Source organism: Mercenaria mercenaria, chromosome 12 (genome assembly GCF_021730395.1).
Source record: "Mercenaria mercenaria strain notata chromosome 12, MADL_Memer_1, whole genome shotgun sequence".
Lineage (NCBI taxonomy): Eukaryota > Metazoa > Mollusca > Bivalvia > Venerida > Veneridae > Mercenaria > Mercenaria mercenaria.
In genome coordinates, this window is record NC_069372.1 from 64,620,523 (window position 1) to 64,635,738 (window position 15,216).

Consider the following 15,216-nt stretch of genomic DNA (forward strand, 5'->3'; position numbering starts at 1 on the left):
CGTAGTTTGAAATAAGATGTCATTTGCACCTGCTATAAAAACCTTATTTTCTATTCAATTTAATAACCAGGACGTGTATTTTCATTTCAAAAGAGGATTTGTTTTAGCAATAATGATAGTATTAGAACTATTAAAAGTATTGATTGGTTAACGTTGCATATTAAGCAAATCTAAACATACAGTAGCCCGCGTGAATGTTTTGACCGAAATCGAGGGTTCTTTTTATGCAAGAATATGTGGCAGTGCCTCTATTTTGTTAGTTAACGCGCAAAATAATTTCTGGAAAGCTCTTTTGGATTTTAGACGTACCGGACTTTGTCGGTTGGAAGTCTTTTACGTAAACGAAAAATGTTTAGATCTAAAATCATCTTGGTTTTCATCTCATATGTGTATATCGTTAGTGCCATGTTTTAAAGTGTTTTTCATTTCATATATATATCATATAAAACTGAAGTAATTGTATGCACAACCTCTATTACCTTTGACCCTCATACAATCGTTAGATCTGTAAACTTTATAACACCTTTGGCGCTCTATTGTCTTTTTTTCCGTTTTGAATATTACATGTAACGTTATATGTAATTTGAAATGAGGGGATATGGCTTTAAATTCTTGCGGACGTACATTTGATTGTAATCCTTTATTATCAATTATTTATGTAATCACAAATTATAACGCCTGTCGGTCAATATTAGACTTAGAAGGGAGGATACTGCCTGACTAAGAATTTAACGGCTAGGATGAGATTCTTGCCATAATGGCACACGTATTGTCGTAATTGTGAATTACGAAAGTAGGTTTGCCATTATGGCTTAAAGGCACAACCGGCCGTTTATTGACTTTATTTTTATTTACCTACATTTCATATCTATCATGGTATTTTCATTTCACATATGTCTGCTTTTTACCATCAACAATGTCATCTTTATTTGACAATCATTAAGAAAATGATTTAGATTCTTTTCAGCCGCCATAATGACGTTACTTCATGACGTAAACGGCAGAACGCATTGACATTCCGGTTACACGCGACCATTATGATTACTGCGTGTGAGACATTCTGCGCTATTGTAGACCCGTCAATGTTGATCGTAATGACCGTTTTAACGGCTTTTTGTAAGGTGAATAATAATGTCTTTAATTTAACGAGTTAAACAGTATAATGCGAGACATTTAATTTCATATTGGGTATTATATTAAACTGCAGTAATTGTACACACATCGTCAATAACCTTTGAAATCTGCATCTATCTTATCAGTAGGATACGAGAATAAGAAGCAACAGACTCGCCCGCACTCTGAAAGGCATGTTGTTTTAACCATGGTGAGAAGTGACCTAGATAAAAACAGTAAGAGCGGCCTGTCGCTTCTGACTTTTGACAATATAAAACAAAAATGCTGATTGAATGGGATAAGACCGTGCCTTTCATTATTATAATATCATTACAGAAAATTAATGAAATATCATGGCATATTGTATGAGATAGAAGTATCATGAAAGGAAGCGTTAAATGATAGATTTCTAGCCAAAATGCATAGAAACAAAATAGACAACGCTATGATGTTGTAGCTCTATTTATGATAAGCGCACATGTATTAGACAATGCAAGGAGAATGCATAGTATACATAATTATAATGTATTCAAAGGAAAAAAATATGAATCCAACGCAAGTGCAAGCAAGAGAATACATTATCAAAACACTGAAATCGTGTCTGCAAAATTAACATTTGTATAAGATGCATTAATACATTTTTATCCATCTTTGTATTATTTGTATAACGGGCTCGGTTGCTAGGTTTGGATCGGGCATCATGTGCCACGCAATGATTAACCATCTAAGCAAATGACTGCACTAACCTGCACACTCAACAAAAGAAACGGGGGGTGGGGGAGGGGTCATGTCTGTTTCAACAGACCCAGGTGTAAGAGATTTGTAGCAAAGCCATATACAAAAAAGTGCAGATATAATACTGACCTACAAGTACAATGCATTTTTAACAACTTTCGACAGATCTATGATAAACTGGGCGAAGAGTTATGAATCCCAGTTCTAAATAAATTACAGTCACTTCGAGGAACACTACTGGACGGTCGACCCTTTAGGTCAATGCCCCCTCTAACGGTTAAGAACGCACGCCCTTAACACCAATGATAAGTGAAGGCCAGTCGAACGCCAAACACTTAATGCTAGTCTAGTGGCCAACCTAGGAAGTGAGCTTGGATTTTTGCGATCTAGCTGCTGTATCAAAAGCCATTTAAAGGCAAGCCAATTTTGTGGATCAAAATTTTTATTTATAAGCTCACTATAACGGGCGGAAATCAGTTACTGTTTTAGTTAGAATAAAACTGACAAATAGATACTACTACTCCTGCACTTGTTAATTCGACCATACCTTTTGTCATGTTTATGCATTAATATAGCAGCTACGATGGGAACAAAAGCCACGACTATTACTTAAAACTAAAGTCTTTAAAATTATATTTTTAGCTCTTAAGATGATGAGATTGTGCAGCAGATAAACAAGTCCACTGTTGCCGCGTGTTTACTGTAGAACACATGAAAAGAGGTTGAACTGATACAGACTGAAAGTTTCTGATATGCTGTAAATATCAAGTGTCTTTTAATTGTTCAAAATCCACAGAATCAATAATGAAGTCTTCATATACTTTGTTGCAAGCTTTTGACATCTTTAAAGGAATTATTGTCTTTATCCATAAAAAGGCACTGTATATCGACGTGGCATGACCTGGTGTACTCTTGCGCTGAAAATAAACAACGTGACAGCAGAAATTCTTTCAGAAAATTATTTGGGTGAGGGTGGGTATTTTTGTACAAGAAGTGTCGACTTGTCTGCTTAGTTATTTGTGAAGTTATTTGTGAAGGAATGAACCGGTTTAAAATAATAATGACCAAAATGACCACACCCGTGAACTGCTCGTGCGTGAAATTAATCGTGGCACGTTATATTATATGGACTGGATTGAAATGACAGAAGCAGAAATTATAGCTTTTGCGTACCTACTGAAAAATAACATTTAATTTATTTCTCAAGAGAACATAAATTCCTTTATATATTAATTGCAATTTGAAATACAGGAATATGAATTTAATTCCTTACGGACGTTGATATTTTATTGTGGTCCTTAAATATTGGAATATCTACAAACCACATGATGCAGTAAATCTTCTGTGATTTATGTAATAGCAAATTATGACTGTCAATTTCATTCAACGAGTTTGACTTCAATATTGAAGGGAAAGAATATATATTCTTTTATATGCTTGCTTTTTCTGCTAAAACAACACACTATTTTATTTATCTATTGGAGACAAACAGAATGCGACGAATATACTCGTACTTAAAAGGACGTGGACTGCACGTATTCAAGTGTATATTGACACAATTGTATTCCCAAGTCGTCAAACTTATGGTAGTATGATTTAATAAACGCAGCCTTCATTAAATAGAGTCCTGGCTTACAAATAGAAATCCTCACTAAAAGCAATGTAATAAATAATTTAAAAGGAACGCATAAGGATTGCACCATACAGAGCTGAACATTATTAAATAGACAAATACAGTCCAACACAAACTGATTGGTGGTTTCATGTGTATTTACTAAACAAAAAAATGTAGTCCCCTCGTTAAACATATTGTTCATAATGAGGAAATGTTAGCACGCTATTGTCGTAGTATGTGAACATAAATGAGTCAAGTTCATAAGGCTGCTATTAAGAAGCTTACAGACGCTAATGTAAATTTAACAATACTTAGAGAGATTACTCTCCTATATACTATATTCTAATATGCTTGTCTCTGTTAAAACACTCTAACGCTAGAATGACGTCACGTTAATGTGCGGTGACGTCAAAGTTTTTGTTGCGACCAAGAAAACTTCTATATCTTATTTACTGTTTCAGATTAAGAGCATATCAGAATCGAAATAATTTAAAGCAAAAGAGTGCACCCTCGTGCAATTATTACGCCCGACGTATAACCGCCCTTCGTGCATAAATACTAGTAGTGTTAAAGCACTCTTTTGCTATAAATTATTTCTTAATGAATTTGGCTTTCATACTGCTTAATAAAGTTCTTCTGAGATATTGAGATATGTGCAATACAATTAACTCCTAGTCGAGTAAACATGCTTAAAGTGGCAGAAACGGTTATTCATTTAAAGAAGCCCGTGAATAGATCCCTGATTATATGGTAAGATTGCTGCGATTTGACTTGATATTAAAAGTTCACACACGACATTGTCCTGAAAACATGACCTGAAAGAGCTTTTGTATGGAATGTGGTTAAAAGAATTTCGGTCAATGACATAAGTACGTTACACGGTAAAATATCTTCTATAATTGAACTTTTAATTTGTAAACGCATATTTACTGTACTTATATCCTTTAGGCTCGGAAGAGTGTCAACAATTGTATTTCGATAGTATAGTTGTTAACAAATGCTTAAATTTTAATACTTGCTACCAACATTTAAATGAAGAAAAACATCGAAGATGATAAATATCCAACTGGAAAAGGTTTCAAGATTGCAGACCCTTCAACCCGTTTTCCTGTATGATTGTGTAGTAAATTGAGAGACAGTTTATTTTACTCTGACACATTAAGAATCGGTATATTCAATATGGTAATCTAAGGAAACGGCACTGTTCATACATTGCATGAATATTCTGTTTTCTTGCAATTAAATATTATTTGCATTTAAAAATCTTATTTTGTCTCGACAGAGTATATATGGATAACTTTGCAATTAAGAACACTTCTGTTTTCCAGAAAGGTGTTCTAAAATTAATGTGAATGATACATTCGCTTACCATCAAAAAGCGATCATCTGAAATAATTCATAAGGAATGAATGAATTGTTTCTTTACAAGGGCGGTCCTTGTCTGCATGCTTAAGAAACTAATATTTACGCAAAACTACCAACAAAATATTAGTGTATGAAAAAATAGTTACCGTACGTGTTACAAACGCTGAGGATAGTAAGTCATCAATCTGGTAATTATAAACCATGTAAACAATGACAGTCCTCAAGAATCCCACATTTGTTATTGAGATAATTTATAAAAAAAAAACTTATTTCTAAAAATCTTTTAAGATTAACGTTTTAAACGACTTGTGATTATATACTTTCCTTATTGTCATGTTTGACGCAAAACTCAGACATTTGTTCCTTGTTTCATCTTTATTGAAAGTAGAAAATTAACGGTGCACTAATTTGATTGTTCTAGTCTTTGATTGTATTGAGATATTTTTAACAATATTACCCAGCCAATGTGGATGCAGTCCTAGTCGAATTTCAGGTTCAGTGGTACTGATAGTAACACGGCTCTTTTGCTTAAGAAATATCGTCATTTTTAGCTCGACTATTCGAAGAATAGTCTAGCTATTTTACTCACCCTGGCGTCGGCGTCGGCGTCGGCGTCGGCGTCACACCTTGGTTAAGTTTTTGCATGCAAGTACATACAGCCATCAATTAAAGGCATATAGCTTTGAAACTTATTTTTTCTTTTTCTAGGTCAATTACCAACCTCTCTGGGTCAAGTCCCATAACTCTGACATGTATTTTGAGCAAATTATGGCCCTTTTTGGACTTAGAAAATTTTGGTTAAAGTTTTACATGCAAGTTACTATCTCCAAAACTAATGCAGATATTGATTTGAAACTTCACATGTGTCTTCGGGGTTATAAAACTAGTTGATAGCAGCAAGTCCCATAACTCTGATTTTCATTTTGGCCAAATTATGCCCCCTTTTGGACTTAGAAAATTCTGGTTAAAGTTTTGCGTGCAAGTACATACAGTTATTTCTAAAAGGCATATAGATTTGAAACTTATTTTTTCTTTTTCTAGATCAATTACCAACCTCACTGGGTCAAGTCCCATAACTCTGACATGTTTTTTGAGCAAATTATGCCCCCTTTTAGACTTAGAAAATTTTGGTTAAAGTTTTACATGCAAGTTACTATCTCCAAAACTAATGCAGATATTGATTTGAAACTTAACATGTGTCTTCGGGGTTATAAATCTAGTTGATAGCAGCAAGTCCCATAACTCTGACCTTCATTTTGGCCAAATTATGCCCCCTTTTGGACTTAGAAAATTCTGGTTAAAGTTTTGCGTGCAAGTACATACAGTTATTTCTAAAAGGCATATAGACTTGAAACTTATTTTTTCTTTTTCTAGATCAATTACCAACCTCACTGGGTCAAGTCCCATAACTCTGACATGTATTTTGAGCAAATTATGCCCCCTTTTAGACTTAGAAAATTTTGGTTAAAGTTTTACATGCAAGTTATTATCTCCAAAACTAATGCAGATATTGATTTGAAACTTCACATGTGTCTTCGGGGTTATAAATCTAGTTGATAGCAGCAAGTCCCATAACTCTGACCTTCATTTTGGCCAAATTATGCCCCCTTTTGGACTTAGAAAATTCTGGTTAAAGTTTTGCGTGCATGTACATACAGCTATTTCTAAAAGGCATATAGACTTGAAACTTATTTTTTCTTTTTCTAGATCAATTACCAACCTCACTGGGTCAAGTCCCATAACTCTGACATGTTTTTTGAGCAAATTATGCCCCCTTTTAGACTTAGAAAATTTTGGTTAAAGTTTTACATGCAAGTTATTATCTCCAAAACTAATGCAGATATTGATTTGAAACTTCACATGTGTCTTCGGGGTTATAAAACTATTTGATAGCAGCAAGTCCCATAACTCTGACCTTCATTTTGGCCAAATTATGTCACCTTTTGGACTTAGCAAATTCTGGTTAAAGTTTTGTGTGCAAGTTCATACAGCTATTACTGAAAGGCATATAGATTTGAAACTTATTTTTTCTTTTTCTAGATCAATTACTAACCTCACTGGATCAAGTATCATAACTCTGGCATGTATTTTGGGCAAATTATGCCCCCTTTTGGACTTTGAAAATTCTGGTTAAAGTTTAACATGCAAGTTTCTATCTCCAAAACTAATGCAGATATTGAATTGAAACTTCACATTTGCCTTCGGGGTTATAAAACTAGTTGATAGCAGCAAGTTCCATAACTGATATGCATTTTGGTCAAATTATTCCCCCTTTTGAACTTAAAACTCTTTTGATATTTGACCTTTTTGGGTAATATTTTCCTGCTTCTGGGACAATATTTCGAATAGTCGAGCTTGGCTGTCTTACGGACAGCTCTTGTTAATATGCGTTTGTTTTCGAGATTACAAGGGAAAGAAACAACATATCTTATTTAATGAAATGAGTAACTGTTTCCTTTGGGATTTGAAATATTTGTTTAACTTAATTAATATACAATAAAAGGTTGGTTCTCATGTATGTTGAGCCGTAAGTTGACAGCCAGGTGTTATAATTGGATCCAGCAGTCAAACATACAAAATGTAAGACCTTTTTTCTACTGAATCCCGAGATGAAGCTTCCTAAAACTGAACTGGAAACAATTATGTTATGTATAGTATTACTCAATTGCAAAATAAGCAAAATAAGTTATGGTGTTGCACTTTCTGGTCTAAGGGATTACTGAGTGCATTTAATTTTACTCTAAAAATCACGCTATGGCACGAAAGCCAAAATGTTGTACTGTTGTATGCTAGTACATCAAACATGGAATCCGTTGATAAGAACAGAACTTTGCCAACGGCGGATTTGAAATAATTTGACATCACATTAAATTACATTCAATTAACTTTCTGTCGAAATATGTCGATAAATGTATCATTAATATTCAAATGTATTCTTAATACGCATTCACAATTATATTCATTATTAATAATTTGTGTAAGCAGCTGGTGCGTCGACGAAATCTTGCGAATCGTTTCATGCATACATGTTATAAACTTAAACAAAATCAGCAGCATATATTTAGCTTGCGTTAATGTTTTTTATCGTCAAACGACTAGGTATTGTCAAACGACTATATTTTGTCAAGCGACTATAAATTGTCAACGACTATATATTCTCAAATGACTTTATATTGTCAAACGAATATATTGTCAAATGACTATATATTTCAAGCGACTATCTATTGCCAAGTGACTATCTATTGTCAAATGACTATAAGTTGTCAAATGACTATATTGCCAAGCGACTATATATTGTCAACGACTATATATTGTGAACGACTCTTTGTTGTCAACAACTATATATTGTCAAACGAATATATATTGTCAAGTGATTATATATTGTCAAGATACTACATAACTGATATCCCGAGTCAACGCCGTACCATGGTTCCAATGAAGTCACATATGTTAGCAAAATGATAATGGCCTGCGTGGCTGTCATCTGGTTTAATTAACAATTTTAAGATCGCTCTACAAAGTTCTTTATTAGTATTGCGATGAAAGCAATAATATTTTAGGAGTGTTTAAACATGTTTAATCAATTTTATGTGAAAGAAACACTAAAGTATTCCCCTGTAATGTAACGAAAAACGCATATTCGCACATTTCTTCATTGCGTTTGATTGATTGCATATCAATTAATTCAGACTTAATAATTGCCCTACTGACAAACGAATCCGAATTAATTCTTATTAATTCTTTAATTCTTATTAATGAGCTTTATAAAGAGTCTCAGATGTAGGACGGTACTAGTTATACAGGTCCTTTTTCCACAAATCTTAAAGTATCGAGATACATCATTACATTTTTACTTTCTTTTCGTCGAACAATGCATCATGTTATAGTTCTAGGTCGTCGGTAAGACTTAACGACTTAACATTTAAAGATCTCTGCAAAGTTTAAAACATAACAAATCTTTTTTAAAGCATGCTCATTCAGGGATTATATTGCAAAGTGCAAAAACTGCACACGCACCACGCAATAATATTAGCTTAAGCAGAACGTATTATAAATTAACAAAGAATACGCTCTATTGTCTAAAATTATAGGAAATAATACCAGCAAGTTGCGGAACGAATATTTATTGGAGAAAAGACATTTGTCTAGTCAGAAAGGTTATGTTTAAGAGTTTGTTTTAAGATATTGTTTCATAATTATAACTAACAGACAATTTGTTCTATAATTATTTCTTATTTAAGGGTTGATGTACCACAAGTTAAAATAGAAAAAAAAACAGGTACCCGCGCTTTTTTTAAATAATAAAAGTTTATTAGAATCACCAAATTGATAATTTTTTCTGTAGAACCAATACATACATGTCATAATAAAACAAGTGCAAACAGCTATTTACTTATTGGTTTAACATCACAACTAATGGAACCACTAGAACTATGTATAAATGAACTATGCATAAAAAGTCAACATATAGATATATCAAAATACTTTTTGCGATTGCGCGATACAAATTTTAGGCCTTAGATGCAAAATATTGACCAAAGTGTTACTGAGTGAAATCTAAAACAAAACCCGTAAGGGACAACGTCACATGCTGAATGATACTCCTGTTATTTTAAGATATGTGCGACACAAACTTTCAGGCCCTCTACGATCAAACTGCACCCTAAAACATGTTAGGCCGCGGGGGAGGAGGGGCGGGGAAAATAAAATATAACGACAGTTTAAACCGGTCATATTCGAAGTTGAAGGCAAAGCATTACGTTTTTCAGAAATCAGAAATTTTATGTGATTATGATTCGGCTAAATCATTACTTGACGAAATAGTTGAACTCTGGCTGTCCAAAATGTTTTAGATTCGTGCAAAATGATTTCTGACACGAGATTCCCACGACTATTCATCCCATAAAACACCATCACACCAACAATTTTTCAAGTTTGCACAACTTAAATTGTAAAATTGAATATATTTTTTTGCGCATGATCGCTGCATATTCGAGAACTATGCACTTGCAGCGGCGAATCGGGAAATTTGCTTACTGTGGTTTCCGCTTGCTAAACTCCTTTAAATAGATGAAAATGCATGCGTCTATTAAATGCAGCAATTATCAATTTAAAAAAAAAAGAGTTTACAATTTATGTCAATCTGATTAAAATCATCTCCAATTAATGCTACGCACATTGAATCTGAGGTCAGGCTATTGAGACACTCGCCTTGCTTTCAACATTTTGGAAGTAAAAGTAGAAGTGTAGAAAATCTATATTCAACCTGGGATTCCAGTTTTCGATAAGTAAGCTTATATAAGCACACGAGAATTAGTTGTTTTTCTATTTTTCCATTCGAAACTGAAAAGCGTCTGTAAGGGATACCGGAGGTAAACTGCTTTATATTCATCCACCGGTACATGTTCTTCTGTGGTGTACGCAGGAAAATATTTATTGCCGCAGCGGCTGAGGTTTCATTCCCGACTCGGCCGTGATTTTTTCTTGCTTTCACATTTCGAAAGATACTTAAGAAACAAAATTTTATGTTATGTTCAAAAGACGAAACTTTTATTTTAAAGAAAATTATTTTAGCTAAAATCTGAGTTCCAGTACCTTTCAGCCAAACGGTAATTGAAACGAGTCGTTTGACTGGTTCAAATAAAAATAGTTGGTGGAAATAGAAATAGCAATATCCGACCATAAAGAATATGTATTTAAAAAGTCTGTCTTCAGATCTACCTTTTAAGAAGTTCGAGAACTTTAGTCAGATTGTAATTATGTTTCACAGGTTTGATAACAAAGTTAATAGAAAATTTTACAATTTCAAGTGTAAAAATATTCATAAGAAATTACTCGGCTTTAAAATAAAATGTTTGTCCGTTTATGAAAAGGCTTTCGCCATAAATAAGAAAACAAGGAAATTAAAAAGAAACACTTCCGAAGAAACTCGAACATATATTAAGCATTACGTGAACACAAATAAGCTTTAATAATCATTTATAAAACTTTTGATCAAATCCATTACTTGATAAAAAAGCTGATTAACCACCTTTAAATCATTACGGCGAATTCTTCTGCGTATAAGTTATATTTCATGCACGTTTTAGGGCTGTCAACAAAAGAGATTTGTCTATCATAGATCACTGTTAAAACAGTGGCTTACAACCATATGTGTTTAATATCTACAATAGATCTTGCGTTAAAACGTTCGTTTGTTTGTACCAGGGTTTTAGGTCAAACAAATGAGTTATAATGCGTATCATAATTTGACAAGAACTGTCGGTTTGAAATGATATACCTTTTCACTTCATTTGTCAAAGTGTACATCATTTTGTTAAATAAAAAATGAATAGTTTTGATGGTATCATCTATTTTGTTTTAAGTTTAGAATATAGATTAATTTCTTACCAATAAGTGCACTTTATCTATTTTAGTTAAAAGCTTCAAAAAGTCATGTGCTTCACTTTTAATGTAAATAACATTCTGAAATATAACATCTGCCACAAGATAATGTGGCCGCATAGAACGAAACTATTTTTAAGTAATGCCAGATTAACGTCCGACTGATTGCGTATGAGAGAGGTCAAATAGATGGGAGTCTTGTAATGTGTCGAGTTCTGTGTTTTGCATGCAAGTGATGTCTCATAACTTGTATACAGTTACCTTTAATATGTTAATTACCGTACAGTTCGTTGTTTTATGGTTGCTAAATATATCAAATTTTAAGTTTACTCAACCGGAGAAACAAGAAGCGTATAAAAATCAACATCAATTCCGCTTAAGCTGTTGCTATGGGACGTGAGGGGTGTTGTACATATTTTTACCTCTCCAGAACAAACGCATTCAAACCGGATGTTCTATTATGTTGCTCGGTTACTTCGAAAGGACGTATTTTACAGATTTTATTATTCAATTCAAAAGTTATCTAAAGTCATCACTGAGTTCTGTCCAGTCTTCACAACCAGTGAATCGTTCTTACTTTTCCTTGTGAAATTCGATCGTAGTCGTTTCCCACACTTAAAAGCGCAGAATTATTGGAGTTCCGCTAAGTCATTAAAATGAAAGCCAAGAGCTGTAACATTCCTGACCTCAAAGAAGGTTTTCTTTAATGAATAAATGTGGATTCAATGCCTAATACAAACATTTTAACCAAGCTAGGGAAACCGATGACATCTATTCTCTTAATCATGCCATATTTTGAAACAGGCAATATTAGAGCAGCCTCAATTGATTTTGTACGATATGATCAGTTGACGGAACGCGTATTGAATTTCACAAGATTTATGACAACATTATTTTGCAAACAAAATAACGAAAATAGAATAACATCACATAAAATCATTCAATTTGATAATAATGAACCGCGCTATCATCTCCTTCGATGTAATAACAAGATTAAGAGATATTTCATGCGCTACTGAGAGTAGCTTCTGCAGCTACAGCTTAATTCCTTTCCTATGACATACCCTTTTCTATCATTTTGTCTTATATGTTTTTACCTAACAGATCAAGCTTTTGAACTATAGAAGGGCCGAGTGGTTAAGGTCGCTGACTTTAAATCACTTGCCCCTTATCGATGTGGGTTCGAGTCTCACTCGGGGCGTTGAATTCTTCATGTAAGGAAGCCATCCAGCTGGCTTACGGAAAGTCAGTGGGTCTACCCAGGTGCACGCTCGTGATAAAATAATGCACGGAAGGGTACATGGGATCCTCCTCCACCATCAAAGCTGGAAAGTCGCCATAAGTCCGATAATTGTGTCGGTGCGACGTTAAACCCAACAAAATAAATAAACAATTTAAACTATATCTCATATGACAGTTCATTGATTGCTTTATATCACCATTATTTACGAGTGTATAATAGAGACGTTGTCAATATATTTCGGTAGACTGAGTTTAAGTGAAAGCAATTTTATAATACAAACGATAGTACTTTAAATATCAGGAGACTTGCTTATTACATTTATTGAAATAATTACTTTTCGGTATGAAATCACATAATGCAGAACGAGTATAAACTGTTCTTTGTGTTTAACATGGACGTTAGTAAGCAAAACTGTTTATCATGAGATGACCAATGAAAGTATTCTAGATGTTTCATATTATTTACTCTGTCTGTATAATCAGGTAAAACATTATAAAACGAAAGTATGTTTTGATCTGTTTATTTTTCTTGTAAAGAGTATATCAAACAGTTTATAAATTTGATATCAACCTTCTTACTTTGAGACGAGGGGGAAATGCGCTTTCCTATGGAAGTGAAGGCTCCTGGTTTGGATTCCTGGCTACTCCCATTGCAGCGCTTTCTTAGGCGCTTTATCACGATAACCTCAGTCGACGAAACTATAAATGGGTTCCTGCGACTTGTGTGGTGGAACAAGATATTAATATTAACTGTTGTTAAAAATGAAATCGCTCAGCAACTGTACAGCATATGATCATTGCTTCACAACGAGAGGGTAAAAAGCCCTTTACCTTTTGTCTTCATCTTACCTTGGCCGACGAAGAGATTGGTCCCTTTAAGACTGGAACATGTTACTGAAGTAGGCTGGAACAGAATATTCATTGCTTGATCTAAACGAAAACGGCTTGAAAGTTTCTCAATTAACAAAAGTGTTGAGTATTACGACTTGGATTTGTTCCGCGATGCCATTTTTAGAAATTTTGATTTCACATACGTAAAACAGTTGCAAGATGGATTTTAGCCTAACAGATTTATGTAATGCTATAGTAATTGTTAGGTATTATTGACGTAAATTCAGTTTCAACCTCAGACAAAATCAATTTTACATTGTTTATTCGAGTTTTCTTAAAGGTGAATGACACTTAAAAATACCTACTAGCATTTAGGGGTGACCTGTCGCTTTTATTTTTAGATTTGGATTTTCTAGACTGTTCCATTTATTAAATAAGAGTTTAAAAGATATTTGACTTATTTAAAACTATAAATATATTTAAAATAAAAAATAGATCGAAATTGCCTCGGTAGCTCAGTTGGTCGAATTGAGGAATCTTGCTAGTTATTTAACTTTTGCAATGGGGAGGCCGTGGGTTCGAATCCCATACAGGGCGATTTGTTTTATGATTGAATTTGTTTATTTATATTTTTCATGTTTTTTTTTATTTCATTTTATTTCATCATTTCAATTTCATTTTTAATTTCATTAATGCAATTTCAATACATTCAATACATTTCAAACACATGCGTCCAATTGAGCATCCTCACTCTCGCTGTTTTTGTGTGTTTGAAATGTATTAAATGTATTGAAATTATATCAATGAAATTAAAAAATGAAACTGAAATGATGAAATAAAATGAAACAATTAAAAAAAAAAAACATTATAAGATTGTAAGATATGTGTTTAGCAGTTTTCTTTTGAAACTTTGAATACAATGAAAAAGAAAAGCCTAAACACTAGGAGATAAAATCAAAAAAAAAAATCCAGGAAGATCCCACGCGTTAGTTTGTAGAGCATCTGTATTATTACTGTATTATCAGAAAGATTTTTATAACGCCCGCGGATAGGAAAGAGACTGTTGTGTTTTTTAAGCTAACAATAAATAGATTTAATATATATTATATAAGGGCGCTCGCTACAGTTTTTTCCGGACAGGTTGATATTTACCCCAACACCGTGCCAATCTTGTTGTGTTTCTAATCGATGTAGTTCATTGCACAGTTGGAGCGGTCTTCTGCGTATGCCCGGAAGTGATTATCTATTGGTGTCGGCCCAGTACAATTTCTCCTTCTTTGCTGTATAGCAAAACAAGCATTTTTGGACAGGGATTGTGAATTTCACAACAAAATTGCAGCATTGACAGCTCTGTATTTCTGAAGAGTAATACTATTCCAGTCAATATATCACAGAAAAACACCATTATCAACAATGAACTTTTTTGCTACACATCAAAATATCTAGTCCTTGTTTAAATTTCCCACTGACATCTGACATGGCCGCCTGTCTGGTGTAGTTTTTTAATCCTTCAGCACAGTGGTGTAGTCCTGAAAAACACAGACAATACGACTGTTAATGACATCCGAAATGACACAAAATGTACACAGTGTCAGTAAATACATTTAGAATTTAACATATCAAAGTAGGGATGGCTTTAAGTTGGGAATTTCAAAGAACTACTTCCTAGGATACAACGATCCGGAAGTACTTCAATACCGGGGTGACACCTAAATCTAACCAAATTTTGAATAAAGCCAAAATTTTTACCCATATTCTGGTAAATTAGGCTATTGCGAGAAATGCTCAGCAAGCCATTCTCACCGCAAACTAAATTCTGTACCGTAGTAACACTTTAAACATGAGCGGACAAATTGGCTCGGAAAAATTTTGTTGGATTTCTATGAAATAACGTTTGGTGTCACCGGTTGATCTTGTAGAATCTTTAACAT